The sequence below is a fragment of the Heterocephalus glaber genome, unplaced genomic scaffold (genome assembly GCF_053883595.1).
Source record: "Heterocephalus glaber isolate CG9 unplaced genomic scaffold, H.glaber_assembly_v1.0 deba00001572, whole genome shotgun sequence".
Lineage (NCBI taxonomy): Eukaryota > Metazoa > Chordata > Mammalia > Rodentia > Bathyergidae > Heterocephalus > Heterocephalus glaber.
The window spans coordinates 15530065-15545712 of NW_028258357.1; the positions used below are offsets into that span (position 1 = coordinate 15530065).

Here is a 15648-nt window from a genome sequence, read left to right on the forward strand (position 1 = left end):
AATGGGGTTACCATCTGTAGCTACTCCACTCTGCGCAGAATGGCTGCAGGGGATATATTCAGACGTGCCCCGAGGAGTCTGCCCAGGGTGAAACAAATACATTGGAGGTTTAAATCAGGTGTGTGAAGAATGCTGGAAACACAACTCTTGGTGATATATATATATAATATTTGCATCTGTGTTTGTCAAGGAGAGTGGGAACAATGGTGTCTCTTATTTGTTCCCCTGGTGCTTGTAAAATTCTGCAAAATCTAGGCCCATGTCTAACCCACCCTTTCTTCTAGGCTTTTCTATACTCTAATCTAGTCTCTTCAGTGTCATCTATTTTACTAAGCTTTAGATATTAAGAACATGATTGTGGTTTTTCATATTCAAGAAGAGTTTTGATTTTGGAGATCTTTGAAAATTGGGACTTGAACTTTGATAGGTTTTACCATTTGCCTATTTCCTTTGAAAAATAAATACTATTTGTAATATATGAGTTAGCTGCAGGAAACCAAAGGAAATTACATTCAAATTACCTTCAAAAATAGATGTGCACATTATCTTTAAATAGCTGTTAAGTGGCTCAGAAAAAACAAGCAATATTAACATCTTCAGAAAATACAAACCACATTTCCTTCCAGGATGAAGTTTTGCTTCATTGCCTATGCTTTAATTCATTCAGAAACTACACAATCTTTGTTGCTATATTTTGTTAGAAAGGAAGGAGAGGCTGTTTCTACAGGTGTCATAGAAAAATCAATACTGAGCCACGGATTATTGGATCCCACAGAACCATGGAGACTCGGCAGCGAAATTCTTTCAAAGGTGAGTAGGGCATTGATTTTCCTTCTCATGCCTGAAGAAATATGACAAAGAGAACAGAGGCTAAATTTAGATTGGAAACAAGTGTGATTTGAAACTATACTTTCAAAAAATTAGTAATGATTTTTCTAACAAATAAATGTGGCTATCTAATTATAATTATAGCATATAAAATTATCTCATTTGTGTTTCTTAGATTTGTTTTTTAAAATTTCCTCAATACTTTAAAAAAAATATAATTCCTTGGCTGTCATTTCATTTGTAAGTCATACTTGGTGATTTCCTTGTGGAATACTTGTGTTGTACAATATAAAACAGGACCTCTCTTACATCGTTAATGAAAGGTACAATAATCCTTCAGTTTCTAAGCAAAAGCATATCATTTATACACTCTCATTTAAAAATATGAGTCTATCACTAACCTTCCTTGTTTAAAACTGTATATTTTCCCAACTAACTTGTGCTGAGAGTTTTAGATACATACTTGCTTATTTGCTTACTTATTTTACAGTTTCTTCTAGATTTCTCAGCACTGAAAACCTATACATAATGTGTTGGTTGTTTTACTACATTGCTTAGCATTCCATCCATGCAGGCAGACGGTGTTCCTAGGTTGAGAAGTATAAATCTCATGGGAAGTCAGCTAAAGAACATTTTACGCATCACTCATCTTATTATGAGCCCTGTTCTCGTCCATCTCTCTACAAGGTAAGAGATTTATTGTGAGTTGGCTTCCAGAAGCAGGAAATGTTGTATGCTAATGGGTGTTGCATCAGCATGTATATTTTTACAAATGGAAATGGAGAGTATAGAAATAATTTTATGAGCAAAAGAATAATTGGAACAGTTTAAGGTACTCACACACGCTATAGTGTACTCATCTGTCCCCAGGTACCACTTGGTAGTTCTACTTTGGGACCCACATTCTTTAGTACTGTCTTCCTCATGTGAAGTGAGGTAGTAAATTAGTCATTATTATAATGAATTTGAGCAGAGTAGATGATTAAAAGAAGATAATTTGGGCCTCAAAGTAGAAAATTTCCAGATTACTGCCTTGCTTTGTCTAGAGATATAGATATGATTTAGTTATAGTAACTTATGGGATCAGAAGTTGATTATAAGAAAGTTAAAATATAAAATTCTAGCAAGTGCATCATAAAGTGTGCTATGACTTACAGTATTTATTTTTTCTTTTTATTGACAAGTGGAAAGTTCTTATTTTTTTTTCCTTAATCTGAACTTTCAGGCTGGCTGAAACAACAAAAGTTGTATATAATTTATATTCTGCTTTGACTCTGATTGCATCCAAAGACCATGTTCTGTTAAAGAGACTATGACAAAGATGATACTGTATTATTAATGAAATAACTGGAAAATGCAAGATTTTAGATTCCCCATTTGATGAGGTAAGATTGCATTGAGTCCCATGGAATTTCACCTGCTTGTATCATTATGTCATTCTCAAGAAAGTTTACGTTTACTGGTGTGATACAGAACCCTTTATTATAATTCTCATATATACTGTCTAAACTGTAACCAATTAGAGATGTTTAAAGCTGGGCTAGTTAATGATTTTATTTATGTATAAGTCAAATTATTTGTACTCTTTTTCCATCCTTTACAGCTTAGAAAACTCAGTATATCAGGCCAGGTATTTAAATAAAATATCAATGACATACATTTTGATTATGATGGGAGAAAAGACGTGCTGTTTTCTAATTCTTGCCGAGGTTTTACTTTTAATGTGTGAATTCTTACATGTGAACAAGACAAAGAGAATAGCTTATTTTGCAGTGTTGTAAAGTTAAAAGAGTAAATAAATATTTTGTGGTAAGTGGCAGCCTTGTGTTTACTGTTATAAAAATACGTTTACTGGAAAGAAAAAATGAAGCACAAAAGCCAATGGTGAGATGCTGAAGTAGCTGGGTGTAAGTAAAGCTCCAAGTGCCTGTGAATACAAGAAAAGGCTGTTCTAATATCTCACCTTCTTTATGTGGCACATATGCTATAATCGGTCCAAATGGAAATACTCTCTTTATGGTTCAAAAGTAGTCATGTTTGCAACATTGCTACCCTGTATGTTGAAACTAAAATCTTCCATAATGTGTTAGAAACATTATCTAAAACAATGTGATGTAGTCACTCTTCTTTTTTGATTGAGCCAATCTTCTGACCCTAAAATGTTGCAAAGACAAACACCTGCTGCACAATTTGTGATTTGTAAAGTATCATAAGTTTTTGAGGGAAGAGGAGCAAATTAATTAAGGCATAATTATCTTCAATGTGCAAACAGCCTGAAATGCCAGCACTGTGGAACCCAATGTCTGACTCATTGGTATTTTCTTTGCTGCTTTGTCTCCTTCTGGTTTTCTGGATCCTTCTCTCTACTGTTTCCCCTTGACTCCTCTATTGTATTCCAGTTGGCAGTTAAAGGACAGAAAGAGCAATAAGACTGTCTGGCTACATTTTCCCAGTGCCACCAGCTGGGAGTTAAGCTGACTAACACTGTGAAAGCCTGGCCCATTTCGTGCACAGCAGGAAGGCAGGTAAAAGCATTTCAGTATTAAAATACACACTTTGTTTCTTCAGCTTCTTGGTCTAATTTTTCTTGTTTGTCAGTTGGAGGGAGCAATGAAAGTAGGCTAGGGATCAAATGCCTGGGGTATTTAATCAAATACCCAGGAACTCCTGATTATAGGATGCAGAAATTTCACTTTCGAGGATTACTATGGTGGATTTTGTCAAGTCAAATGGGTGTCCCCTTCAACTCAGCATGTTGTTGGACTACTTCCTACTACTGCCTAAATAGGATGTAGTGGAAGAATCCTAAATCGTTGTACTCCTGGGTTATTAGAAGCTAAATAGGGAAAACACTCCCATGAAATGTATGTATCTTCAGATGGTACACTTCTTCAGATGCAACATCTTACATGTCCTTGTTTGCTTCTATTAGAGTGAGAAATTGAGACATTTCACTGTGTCCTATTAATTTGATTCCCATTACCTAAGTGGTAAGTATCAATCTCCTTGCGTGTGCCATGGAGCTCAGTGATCCAGCCATATCACACAACACATCACTATACTGATGCTTGACCTTTCCAACTTGCACTGTGCTGGGCTGGATGCCTTTTCCTCGAGTCCTTGCCTTAAAGAGCTTAGTGGGTGAAGGGTGAGGAATGGCATTGGCTCCTTTCCTGAGCAGCCGCAGGCTGTGGAATGTCTCTTCAGAGGGAAATTTCCTTGCAAATGGTGAAATTGGGATGAATAATATCAGTTTGCATTCATATGGAATGTATTTTGAAGGAAGTTTATATCTCTCTACTGCAGTCAGCTAGGATGAATGAATGTAATACAGTTACATTTATGGTGGGAAGACCCAAGTTCTGAGATATGTCAGATTGCTGTGATAATGCCATAGCTCATTTTATGAATGAATCAAAATGTTCCTCAACTGGTGTCCACACACTTCTCTATTGAAATAAAGTTTAGAAAGCCTCTGTTTTTCACTCGAGCTGGAGCCCCTGATATGTGCTTTCTTACCAGGAAGTGTATATCTGGTGTTTTTTATTTATCTATGACCAATCCTATAGATATTTTTTATCAGATGGGATCAAACATACACAGGAAATGCATTGGAAAAATGTAGGCATTTTTTTTAAGTTTTAGCAAGAAAAAATATAAACAACTGTAAGCCAGTGGTTACCTCTACCATGGCCTTTACTTGAAATCAAGGGCATGTGGTCCTTTCTATGTTAACAGACAAGTCTTTTTTTTTTTTTTTTTTGGTATTGGGGATCGAACTCAGGTCCTTGTGCTTGCGCAGCAGGCGGCGAAACCACTGAGCTAAATCCCCGGCCAAACAGATAAATCTTTTAGCCAGTTTGTCTGGGTTGACAAATATTTTCTATTTATAAATGTTCTTCGAGGTCTGCAGGGAATCTTGGGTACTCATTTATTTTCTAAAGAAACATTTAGGATCAATAAGCCCACAATATTTTGAAGTTTCTTCTCTGTTTAACTATAGCCACACCATCATGGACGTTGTCTGGTTCATTCAGATCCTGGACAGGGCTATCTCCTCCAGTTTAGAGCTACAGGCATTCATTTGTTGAAGAGTGTAAGCCTCACATTTATCTAGTTAGTGTTTTTTTTTTCTTTTCTTGCTTTGCAAAACACTTTTTCAGTATGGTCATGGATGAGAATGAAGTTTAGAGGGATGGAGTACAAGGATGATTTTTTGTTTCTCTAATATGTTAAAATGCTAGAGAATAAAATTTCTTTTGTATGTTTTTGGATCAAATGGTTGCATAAAATGTAAATCACAGTGTAATTCTCAGGATGAGGAGTGAAGGAAGGAGAAAGTCATCCTTCAGCTACCACAGGTCTTTGGGGCCCACTAGGCTGATAAACTGCTAGTAAGCTTCCAGCTAAAAAGATGCAGCATTTCTCTCAAATGGGGCATAAAGATAATAGTTATCTTGAACAGATTCACTTGCAAATATGAAGACCAGTGGTCCATGATCCAGGTCAGATATCTGCATATACATATTCATTAGTGCACCCTTGTTCGAGATAACAATGAAAGACCATTTTTATTTTGAAGCTTGGAAGTTTACTCACAGTTTACATTCTATCCTATTACACATCATGATTACTTTATTATAAAGAAGAACCTTTAATTGCTTACATCAGAGTGAAACCTGTGTTTGAGGTGGCGGTGCTGTCTGCCCTTTCCTGACTCTGAGAGAAGATTTATTGAGCTTGCCCTGTGTACCTGGAGCTATTCAACCTACTCTCCCCACAAATGCTCACATATCTCAGATACTTCCTTCAAGTTTCAAAAGCATGGAGAAAATACAGGGTTATAAACCAGATGAATTGGCAATAGATAAAGGAATTATGAATTAGCATAATTTCTTGATACTGTGCATAAATATCACGAGATTTTTAGGTCATCTAGAATTTAGAAGAAAGCTCTCTCACTATTTGTACATTTTTGCTGAACTTCAAGAGATTGTCTCACCCCTAAGGAGGTAATATTTTCATTGTCTGCTTTTGAGAGGTGGAAAATTCTTTATTTTCCATTCCTACCTTTGACAAATGTTCCACACTTTAAGATTTTATTTAATTTCCCCCTTTTTTCCTCTTCATTGCTCATCTTTTCTAAGGATAAACTGCAATTTTTGGTGCATTTGCAACTGTATTTTTTCTGTCCTAGTCCAACTTGTGGGTGGTTGTTTCTATTAAACCAGAGATTAAAAGCTCAGAGGATGGGAGCTCCAGCCTCCTTTCTTTGGGGTCTAGAATACTGGTGTGTGTGGGGGTTATGGTGTGATATGAAGAAAATATTTCAGCTTAAGTATAGTACATCAATGTGCCAATTAAATTGGAGTTGGCATGACTGGTTTGAATTCCTGCTCTACTGCTTACTAGCTGTATAAACAGTTTCTAAACCTGCTTCCTCATCTCTAAAATGAGGAAAGTAATCATACCCACCCTGTAGGATGTCTGTAAAGATTAAATGGGACAGTGAACCTAAAGCACAGTGCTTCGCATATGGTAAAAGGCCAATAAATGTTAGGATCGACGATGCTTAGGATGGCTGTTATTTATTGTGTGTCTGTACATGCACACATACCACACATCCACATTTGTGATATAATGTATCATCATTCCCAAACTGTTGGCTAACCTTAGGGAAGTCGTGAAAAGGCATCATCTGCCTTCAGCACTGGCAGCTGCTATTGAGCAGGTGCACTCTCTTCTTACTCCCTCCCAATGCCCTGTGCCTTGCCTCTCTGCTCCCCTCTGCTGGGAAAACCTCCTTTAAAGTTGGGACCTGCAATTCATCCACACAAAGCTGCTCACATTTGGGGTGCTGCCCTTGGAAAGGTGGCTGGCCTCTTATCAAGGATCAAGTATGGATCTGAGGAGAGTGCAGACACTGGGAGTATCTGGTGGGATTGGTCTGATGGTGCAATCTTCCCCTGACCCTCATGACATCACCCCCCCAGAGGTAAGGTTAGTTAACCAACCTGGCTGAGGGACAGGGTCAGTTCAGCTGCTGAAGGCACCTGCTGGGGCTCTCTGCAAGGTTCTTCCCTCCTCCCTCCGACATCCTCAAAGCTGCCTTTCTTTAAGCCTAGGGCCAGTGAGCAATGGCTGTCAGCATTTCCAGTTTTTTCTTTTTTATTTGTGTCTGTAGGTTTTGAATCTTGTTATGCCTCAGACACTAGCTCTAAGTCCTTTGAACATTTTTTCTGAATATTCTTTATTTTTGGATATACATCAATTTTTTCTACCCATTTCTTGTCCATATATCCATTCTTAGTTGGCTATTGTATTTCTTTCACAAAGGTTTGTATTCATGATTTAAAGTTTTTCAAACCTCTGACTATTTTTATGAGACATTTGTTCTCCTTTCTTATGTAACTTGCTTCACCTGCACTATCTGCGCAGGGGTTTTAGGATTTAAATGACTGGACTCAAGTTTCAGATGTGTCTTCAGTAGTGATTTATATTTGGACAACCATTTCATTTCTCAGTCTTACCAGTGATGTGGCAATAAATTTCTAAAAGTGCCTGTCCGTAGTTTGTAAGAATAAAATCAGATTACAGTAGTTTGTAAACTTGAAAGTCCTGTAGGAACTTTTTTTTTGTCTTTTTTATTTCATTCCAACTACACCTCTCAAGTAATTTCTTTTTTCAAACAGAAAGCATGAAGAGGCCCATTGTTCTGGTAATTTGTGGATGAAGAGACAGGACTATCTCTCTTTGACATTTCCCTCATTACCGGAAATAGCTCATCTGTGCATTCCTACAATATGACTGTCAGGAATTAACCCCAGCCTTGTGTCATTTAATGCAGAGACAGCCCAGAGGAGAATGTTTTCTGAAGTAAATATCACAGGAGAAATGTCCACTATTCAACTATTTTTTTTCCCAGTACCAGGAATTGAACCCAGGACTCTGGGCTTAGGAGGCAGATGCGGTGCCACTGAGGTAAATCCCAGCTCCATCCACTATTAAACAGAAGGGGCCTTATTGGTGGGCTACATCAGGGACCAGGTCATTCTTTGAGCATCTGTGTAAGGCATGGTCAGGCTGAGAGGCCCCTGCGTCATTCAGGAGTTTGGGCTGAGGCCATGAAGCATGATATGTTTAGGATGCTCTACACCAATGAGAAAGTTAATACTTAATTGAGTGCCTGTAAGATAATTTCAATAATCATAATGACTGACTTTGAAGTTTTGGTAGACCCTGGATAAGCACCAGCTACAAACTTCACCAACTTATCTCATCCTTAAACCACCCTGAGGCACATTATTATGCCTGTTTTACAGTTGCGAGGTGTCTGATGCCAAAGCCAGTGGTTGTTAGATTTTTTTCCCAAGGATCTTAAGAAACAGATGTCATTTAGTGCATTTTGCAACTGAAGTCATTGGGACACAAGAGCGTTTAATAACTTGTCTACATGGCTCTTGGTGGAAGAGCTGGAAGCTCGAGATGTTGGCTTGTCACTACACACTGTATCACACTGCCTTTCTGAATATTTTTCTTTCTTTCCTTTTTCCTTTTCTTTCTGTTTATTGTTTTACCCCTAGTATTGCTGGGGAGTAAACCTAGGGCCTTGTTTACCATAGGCAAGCATTCTTTATTTTGGTACCGGGGATCGAACTCAGGACCTTGTGCTTGCGAGGCAGGCACTGGAACCACTGAGCTAAATCCCCGGCATAGGGAAGCATTCTACCAAGCTCACCTTCAGTCCTCCCTTTTTCCATATAACTTTGAATCTGTTATAAATATTTTAATAAAATAGAATAAAATTGAATTAGTAGAAAAATGAAGGACAGGCATGCAAAACACAAACTCCACTTTTTCTTATCAGACTTAGGAGTCATAAAATGAATAGATCCCAGTGCTGAAGATGTTTCTAATGCTTGCTTTGATTTCTGTGCTGATTTTGTGGTGGTCTGGTAACACAACTGCTAAACATAGCACCCATCCATGCACGAGGTTTTGAGGAGTTTTGCTGTAGGACCTTGGAATATAACCTTGCTAAAGATAAGGCAGTTTCCTCATTCATTGGTAGAAGTCTTGCAGCAGGGATTTAAATTCCAATATTTACCAGTGAGGCCTTTGATAATACCCAAGTAGGAAATAGACTAAAATTCACTTAAAAGCCATTCCATCTACTTTTCTATTGTTTTTTTTTCTAACTCAAGTTAAATAGAATGTCTAGCAAGAATTAAATTAATTTTATGTGGTATGTGTCAATTACTCAAACTTATATGACCAAGAAATGTAGACCACTGTAAATTAGCTCATTTGATGCAATAGAGATGTCAATATATTGTGGGTATATTGCTTTTCCCTCCAGAGGACAAGCTCATTGTTGTGTTGATTAATTGATATTCTTCTCCACTGTATTCAAGCAGGTTTGAGAAATTAAAAGAAGCATGATAGCAGGGACAGCAAAGCAAAACATTGCTGGTTAGTTCCCACAGTGCCCAGAGAAATGGTTTTCTTCTTGCTGACAAAGCAAATGAGCTTAGTGTCAGTGCCTTTTCCAGCATTAAACAAATTGTAAAATAGAATGGCCAGGAATAGTACACCATGGTTCCCGGGAAAGACCAAGAACTATAACAGGAACCTATCTTTGCATCCACTGATAGAATTACTAGTGGAAAATCAATAAGAGAAAAAGACTTAATAAATAAAAAATGTAAGAATCACTCTTCATGTTTATCTGGCAACTAGACTACAAGACAAGACTTGGTTTGATTCCTGGCTCATCTTTCTAGGCACAAAACTGGATTTTGGAGCCTTGTATTAAGTTGATTCTTGCTTTGGTTATGACAAATCTTAATTGAGCTTTAACTTGAAGAAAGAGAAGTGCTAGGTTTGAAGGGTCTGTTTGAATCAGTCATTGAGTGGCATGTGTTACAGCCATGTCAATTGTAGAGCTTTCTTTGCAATCAGTGGAGGTAAAATAATGGCAGAAGTTAGAAAGGACCCTTGTTTGTTCTTATACTGGAGCCTTTGGTGATCATTACATTGGCTACCATAGTACCCTGACATTCAGATGAAACTCCATTCTTCCTCTTTTCATATTTTTTAATAAAGAGGAAAGGGCAGTCCCAGTCCTAAAGAGGATATAATTGGCTTGTTTTAATACTCTGTGGACTGGAGAGAAAAGAAACCTAAAAGCTACTCTCTTAGTCAGCTTTCCAGAGCTGTGACAAAATACTTGAGGATAACAATTCAAAGGAAAATTTATTTTGGATCACAGTTTCAAAGGTTTCAGTCCATAGTCATTTGGTTCCACTGATTTTGGGTTCTGGGTGAGACAGCATGTCATGCCAGGATGTATACAGTAGAGAAAACGAACTCAAGTCATGGCTGATGGGAAGGAGGGAGAAAGAGTGAGGAAGAGAACTATTCTTGTTCTTAAGCAGTGTTCTATCTTGGCATCTTGTCCATTATTTAGATTTAATTCAAACATTGATCATTTATGGCACACCCATTATATACCAAGTCCTGTGGGAAACTGCTGGATCTTGGAAATAGACTTGTAAAGACTTGGTTCTAGGACTTTGGGGAGACATACAGATGCAAAGATAGATGTGGGACTTTGTAGCACTTGCTATAATAAATGAAAAGACTGACCTATGAACGTTGTACGACTGGTAAGCTTGGGTGCTTAAAGTTAAGAGGTGCTTCATAAAGTATTGACATGTAACCAAGATATGAACAAACAAAAAGCGTGTGACCTCCCTTGGACTTTTATCATTCAGGACCCATTTTCTTGGATTCTTCATCTTCCAGTGGAAGGAATGAGCCTTTTCATGGAACCTTTTATATTCTTTTCCCGTTTCTCCACATCACGTTCTTTGCATCTGTACCACAGTAAGAGTTAGTGTAGTTTAAAGCAAAATATTATTTATAATATCAGATCTCTCTATTGCTGTCTTTCCATCTTGCTTAGCATCAGCTTCTTTCTAGTTTCAAAAACTTAGTTTCTATTGATTATTTTTACTTCTTCCCTTCTCTTTGACAAAATTCATCACTAATTAATGGATATGTAAGATATAAAACAACCAAGCTAGCATTTAATTTTTGGAAAAAGAACTTATATGTATTCAACTTTATGTATGAAAACTCTGATGAAATGGAAGATTTTGTTTGAAAAAATAATTACTAATGTGTAGAAAGATTAGATGTATTTTTAAATTTTAAGTGCTCCCTACGACTACTTTTAAAGAACCCCAGAGGGAAAATGTGGTGCATGTTATAAATAAATAAATAAATAAATAAATAAATAAATAAATAAATAAGCACTTTGAGGAGTAAGACCGTAACCATGTATTATTGGTAACTGCAAACCAGACAGAGTCAATAAAGATAAAAAATAATGTTGAACAACTGGAAAAATTGTCCAAGTGAGCCCTCTAGTCCACTTCACAATGTTTCAATGTGAATTAGACCTTGGTTTAAAAGTCATCAATAAGTGACAACACCACAAGGAATGTTAGCTAAAGTGTGACCATAGCAAAACATACATATGTCCAGAAAGTAGCCAGAATGAATTTCAGTATTTTATTTTTGCATAGACATATTGGCTGTCTCTGTTCAGAGTGCTGCAGTTCTCACATAAAGACTTGTGCATCTAAAGATATTGATAGGCAGTGCTTGATTAGTATCACTTGCTATTCATTTAAAGAGATTGATGCAATTCAAATACTTTAAAAAAATTTGGCCCCATGCCTACATGTGAACCAGACATAGTCCTGGCTATCGGAGACACTGTAATGAAAGAGGAACATGCACTCTCTATCTTGTAGCACATTGGCCCCAAATCTAGTCTCCAGCATGGTCTTCACCATGGTCTTCACATCTAGTGGTTTTAACAGTGGGTTAAGCATGTGACATGGTAAATAGAGTACATGACAGGGATAGTTAACAAAGAATGTTGGAGTGATGGCACATCTGAGAACATTTCCTCAGGCAGTTGAAGCATCTGATGGGAGCTCAGGACTGGTAGAAGCCTGCAGATGTGAATAAAGGGTGAGGTTGGGTAGAATTTGGAAACCAGGGGTAGGATAGCATGGGAGAAAATGCTGAGCAAAGACAAGAGCTAGAACTGGATGTCATCACTGAATAGACCTCTTAGCTAAATCTTAGCATCTAAGAATAGAGGTACAGCCCTGGAAGCTGGAGATATCAACTCAGATTCTTGGGTGTGTCATTTGGTCTCTCACAGCTTCTTTTTGCTCACCTGCAAAACAGAAGCGATGTATTCTTTACCTAATTCAGAGTGACAGCAGATTGTACTAATATATGAAAGTACTTTGTAAGCAATGAAATATATATATCAAGATAGTTTCTGTTGATTGGTACTTTACATAGCAAAGAAAACATTTGGGGAAGATTACTTTAAAACATGAATCATTCCTAGAAGGCCTAGATGAGAGATGATGAACTCCAGTGAGCTAGGAGACTGACATTAGTGAAGACACCTCCACTGGAACAATGATTTGGAATACTGGGGGCTATGTCAAACTGGAGAAGGCTGGACTTGTTTACAAATCAACAATGTATTGTCATGTGATGAATAGAGATAGCCTCATGTTCCATCTAATTTTAACTCATACATTTCTAAAGATCCGAATTTAAAGCTGGAAATTTAGATGTTTATGTGAACTTCACTGGTGACTTATTCAAGTAATGATACTGTAGTGTGGGTCGATGTGACACCTCTACCCCCACTCTTAAACACATGCACACACACATCTGTTAATTCAGTCTGGTGCACTGTAACCTCAGATTCAGACAAATAAAGGTGAATAAACACATCCCCAGTCACTTGAAATTAACATCAAGGTCATAAAAGTGAGCCAGTCTCTTTGGTGCGCAGAGACAGAATACTGAGCTAAAATACTGAGTGTAAATGGCAGTCTTTATGTTCCTTGACACTAGACTGTCGAGGGATTTTGCTTACTTTTTCATCTTTTTCCCCTCCTATAAAACCTAATGCAGCCCTCAGAGCCAGATTCGCTGACTTGTATACAGACCGTGTCACTCTTTTGTTCAAATGTTTCAGGTAGCTCTCTTACATACTGGGTCAAACTCAAATTTCTAACATCGGTCAGTTTCCTTTTGCTTTGTCTTCATGCTCACTCATTCCACCACATCTGTCTCCCTGTGCTCCTTTTTATTCTCTATACCTTACTAAGATCGAGTTGTGTACTTTCCCCCCATGAAGTTAAGTCTTCTAAAACTCATTTTTCTTGGCTTCCAGCTTTCAGAATTGTTTAAAACCACAAATGTGCAAATGTAGAGCCTGTGATTGTTTCTAATGGACTCCTAGAAATTTTCTTAAGTGGGGCAAGAAATGTAAACCTTCTTAACTGATTATTGTTATGGCTCTGTCTTATTAAGCTATATTAAGTCTTGAGCCAGCTGCAAATACATGTAAATACTTGACTACAAATGCACAGCCACATATATACTTTAATGCTGGGTTTAATACAAACTTTAAAGACTAGATTTCTTAAAATATTCTTCTCAGTTTATGTTGGCATCTTCAGTGTAGTATTAAAATATTGTTCTAACGTGTTATTAGCACAGTAATTTGCATTTAGTGGGAGTGATATCTTAAAATCACATCTGTTATTTTTAGCTTTTATATTACCAATAAAAAGGATTCTGAGTATGGTATTTTTCTTTATGGATATGAAAAAAAGGTTCCTGGGGGTAAAATTGCATTTGCTAAAAAGAGGATACATTTATTTTTATATTTATTTTCAACACTCCTTGGATATCCTAATGCATATGGTTTCAGACTTCAATTTGATTTGTATCCAAGATATGAGTGGAAGAAAAATGAGTGATTTCTTTTCACTTATTTCTCTACTGAATTCTACCCATTGGATGCATGGAAAAGAACTCTAGGACTTATTGTTGATGATTAAGAAGGAAATGGTAAAGGAAGTAATATAAGAAGGATTAACTTCCCAGAAACCTTGGTCACCCTGGAAGGGAGCTTCTCATTTTAATCTTCATGTTGTGTTCACTTTTATTTCACTAGGCTAGTCATGGCTTATGAAAGATTTTAATTAGAAAATATAATGGTTTCCTCTGTATCTGTGGGTTACAAGATGTCCTGCAGAAGCCTGAAACTTTGTATAGTACCAAACTCTATATATACCATGTTTTTTCTTATAAATCACACCTATGAAAAGGTTGATTTACAAATTAGGCACAGTGAAGATTAATGACAATAACTAGTTACAAAATAGAATGATTATAACAATACAGCATAGTGAAAGTTATTTAAAACCTATGAATTGTTTATTTCTGGATTTTCAGTTTGGTATTTTTGGACTGATACAGACTGTGGATAAATGAAGCCACAGAAAGAACAGTTCTGGATAGGGGATATTACTGTATTTGCTCCCTAGCTTCTCTGTGGGATTTGTATTTTGAAATAGGTGGAAATTTGGTTGTCTGATTGTGTCTAACTGTATAGAGATGTCTAAGTCCAAATCAATGAAATGATATCTCCTAAGCAAGTAGAAAAATATTAATACTGAACTTGTTGTGCTAACAGAATCACAAGTGAACATAAAAATGGTCCTGATTTAAGATTCCCTAATAGCCAGGTGTGGTGGTATATCCCCATCATCCTAGCTTCTCAGAAGACTGAGGCAGGAGGATGGTGAGTTCAAGGCCATCTCGGGAAGCTTAGGAAGCCTCTGTCTCAAATTACAAAGAGGTGGGGATGTAGCTCAGTGGTAGAGTTCACTTTAGTTTAATCACCAGTACCCCCCCCCCACACACACACACAATTTTTTAGGTAATCAATGATGATTCCACATCTTTTCAAACAAATGGATACTTGTAATGAATTTGGGTTTTGACAAAAGTTTAAATAAAAGTCAACAGCTGTCTAGGTCTCTGTGTGTAGACCTCTTTTCGGGCAGCACAGTGGCAGATGCTCGGTTCTGACAACAAAGACTGAGAAGGTTTATGGTGAAGACTGAGAGTTAACACTTGTCTTCTGCAGTAACAAATACTTCAAGTGTCTCTCTGAATTACAAATGGTTTCTCGCATGGAAACCAGAAATATCAATGGTGGCAATCCCATGTGTTACCAGCTTCTGTCATTCCTATTAACTAACGAAATGTACAGTCGCTGCTGCTTATTGACAGTGGGTGGATGACACGCAGATGGCTTCTGTTTCATTAAGATCATTTTAGTTTTAATTTTCTAGAGTTTTCAGTATAACCCAAAGACAATTTTCAGAACTGAATTTAAATTTAATATCAGTGCTGTGATGGATCGTTAAGAATGAATGTAAGATAACTTCTTACAAGGTGCTTACTGCCAAAAATACAAAGAAATGATTAGTATAATTTTAGGTAGGATAGGAAAAAACCTATAGTCAGATCTTGGTGCCTGAAAAGCAGTTTACATTACCAAGAGAATAAATATATAATAAATTTAATATGCAGAAATGAGCCATTTAAAATGTTTATTAGCTTTAGTATATTTGAAGCCATTTTTAGATTTTTTAAAGCATGTTTTATAATGAAAGTGGCTATTATAACTGTTGTTTTTTAAAATTTATTTCTTATTAGATATTTTTTTGTACCGGGGATCAAACTCGGGACCTTGTGCTTGCGAGGCAGGTGGTGGAACCACTGAGCTAAATCCCCAATCCTTTTTTTTTTTCTTTTTTTGAGGCAGGGCCTCCTTTTGTAGTCCAGCCTGGCCTCAAACTCATGGTGATCCTCCTGCCTCAGCCTTCCAAGTACTGGGATCATAAGTATGCACCA

General features: G+C 37.1%; 1 protein-coding gene and 1 pseudogene across 1 annotated transcript in view; both read left to right on the forward strand.

Annotated features, from left to right (window-relative positions):
- LOC147823591 (uncharacterized) overlaps positions 1-15648 on the forward strand; it is a 17423-nt pseudogene continuing 1775 nt past the window's right edge.
- Positions 3228-15648, forward strand: part of LOC147823592 (uncharacterized) — a 66234-nt gene continuing 53813 nt past the window's right edge. The window contains exon 1 of the mRNA XM_087192644.1: positions 3228-3353. The gene's annotated coding sequence lies outside the window, so the exon portion shown is untranslated. The remainder of the gene's footprint in view (positions 3354-15648) is intronic.